The following is a 3,068-nucleotide window of genomic DNA, read 5'->3' as shown; positions in this document are numbered from 1 at the left end:
TGATGAACATATTCAACGACTCAAATACGGACAAATCTGCTTTGTATTTAAAGCAACTTAAATAAGTTATTATCTAATGAGTATAAAAGCGAATAAACATGAAAACACATAGTTATGGCTGCATTTTCAAAAGTACAAACGGAACCAAATTCTAGTCACATAAAACCAGTTAATAGTTTTGATGAATAACTCTTAATTACTATGAATAAGTGAGGCTATGTAGATTTTATTTTGCGAACGACGTTTAGCAGTTTATACGGTAAACCTCGAGTTTATATACGTTTATCAGTAGGTCTATACATTTATGATGAAGGGAAGTTATCAAATGACTTGTGAAATCATCCTGACGAGAGTATCTTACCTTGAATAAAAGTGGTTTTAAATGTTGACTTACCAAACATATCGTCGACTTAAAATTCGATTGAGCTTAAAGCATCCAAAACATTCAGACATTTAATTCTTAAAATTAGCTTCTTCTTTAAGTTATTTTTGAAATGAAAAGTGGGAACACCTCAGCATTGAAGATATAAATCAATATACGCAAAATTAAACACATGGGAAACAGCGATAAAGGAAAACCTAATATTAATTTATGAATAGAAGAGGTAGATGCTGCATCGATAAATATATTATTAAAACTAACAAAACGCAATCAAAACACTGTTATATAAAAGCTAAACATTCTGGTTAACCTCTTCATTTGAATAATTTTCAAATATTAAAAAATCAAAAACTGTTTATCTGATACCAGGAGCAAAAATAGAATACACTGATAATCTAAGCAAAGGTTAAAACAAATCAATGTTTAGGCCATAGATTGGTGGCAATTTCAGCCGAAGTTTGTTTCCCGTCACGTTACTTTATCAATACTATCGCAACGTAATTAAAAAATATATGTTCTCATTCTCATATAATGAAGATTCGCACTTTACAAATTTTTGCTCTGCACTCTAATATTGACGATTCTAGCAAAGAAATTTTATCAAACCATAACTCATATGAAAATACCAATTAGTCTCTATTACACCAGATGAGTATATGATACATTAAAGAGTTACACATAAGGCAAAGCACCAGGCCCTGATAGAATTGATAATCAAATTTTACGTAAATCTATGCGCCAGTAAAAACTCCGATTTGCGATCGTTTAAAAGTCAGCTTTGCCCAATGTCAAATGCCAGCCGCATGGAAATAAGGCAAACATAAGTGAAGTTTTTAATAAAGATGATCAATCACTTGTTTCAAATTATCGACCTATCCGGACATCTGGAGCCAGTCGGGTCAAGGTTACTGTTACATACCTATCCGGACATCAGCAGCCAGTCTGGTCAAGGTTACTGTTACATACCTATTCGGGTTTCTGGAACCAGTCGGGTCAAGGTTACTGTTACAGACCTATCCGGACATCTGGAGCCAGTCGGGTCAAGGTTACTGTTACATACCTATCCGGGCATCTGAAGCCTGTCGAGTCAAGGTTACTGTTACAGACCTATCCGGACATCTGGAGCCAGTCGGGTCAAGGTTACTGTTACATACCTATCCGGACATCAGCAGCCAGTCTGGTCAAGGTTACTGTTACAGACCTATTCGGGTTTCTGGAGCCAGTCGGGTCAAGGTTACTGTTACAGACCTATTCGGGTTTCTGGAACCAGTCGGGTCAAGGTTACTGTTACAGACCTATCCGGACATCTGGAGCCAGTCGGGTCAAGGTTACTGTTACATACCTATCCGGACATCTGGAGCCAGTCGGGTCAAGGTTACTGTTACAAACCTATCCGGACATCTGGAGCAAGTCGGGTCAAGGTTACTGTTACATACCTATCCGGACATCTGGAGCCAGTCGGGTCAAGGTTACTTTTACATACCTATCCGGACATCAGGAGCCAGTCGGGTCAAGGTAACTCGGAGCCAATCGGGTCAAGGTTACTGTTACAGACCTATCCAGACATCTGGGTAAAATGTTGTTACGTCTTTTACGGGGCCCGGTGATTGCAGTTCTGTATTTTTGACGATTATAGATTTTGGATGTTTGTGTGTTTGTTTGTGTGCTTAAATACTTTTAAAGCTTCGCATGTTTTTCTAAAAATAGAAAATATAATATTGACATAATGATAATTTTGTTTGTTGATATGAAACCTATTTTAAAATATTAAAACAGCGCCCTGTCTGTTCCCACACCTTAGTATGAGTATGTTTAACGACGGGTGCAATATAGCACTATAACTAGTTCAGGAATACATAATTAAGATATTTATGTATTGTTTTGCCAGACTGACAAGCATTTTAAATAGGATAAAATAAATATAGGATCTGGCACGAGTTGTCATTTCATACCATATTTTATTAAACAAGTTCAGGGATTTTGTTAGTAAGCGAGCTTTTGGCACGCTTACTAACGAATTTCCTGGACAAGTTTAATAAAATATGGTATGATATGACAACGAGTGTTGATCAGATCTTTTTTATCACATGCGTTTAAATGAGCATAAAATAAATATTTACGCAAACATAATGATAAATCCCGAATGTTGTTTATATTTCGTGACGTCATTTGACGTTGCAACGTCATTTCAACAAAATAACAAAATGCGATTGGTCAATAAACGAAAAATAAGCCAATGAAAACCCTTAAAAAATTTGTATAACACATGTGTAATATTATATAAATATTACATGGCTGACAGGTTGACAGTAAATTTGTCAACTTGAGGAAATACTGTCAACCAAGGCGAAGCCGAGGTTGACAGTATTTTTCCGAAAGTTGACAAATTTACTGTCACCCTGTCAGACATGTAATATTTATTTTATTATACCGAAAAAAACTATTCAAACATGAACAATTTATATGAACCATGAAAAATTTTAATATTCATTAATTGTATTTAAATTCAGCAATGAACAACCATTAATATGTTGAGTGGGTCAGATTTTCGGGCCGAGCAAAATAAACTTCGCTTCATTCGGAACCGACCTAGTTATCGATTTATCTCATCAATTTTCTTAGTCGTTAATTATTTGTTTAAAAATATATTACCGAACCAGCTTTCCGTATTTTATTTTCATCACTT

The sequence above is a fragment of the Dreissena polymorpha genome, chromosome 2, assembly GCF_020536995.1.
Source record: "Dreissena polymorpha isolate Duluth1 chromosome 2, UMN_Dpol_1.0, whole genome shotgun sequence".
Taxonomy (NCBI): Eukaryota; Metazoa; Mollusca; class Bivalvia; order Myida; family Dreissenidae; genus Dreissena; species Dreissena polymorpha.
The sequence above is the reverse complement of the archived record's forward strand: the minus strand, read 5'-3'. Positions refer to the sequence as shown.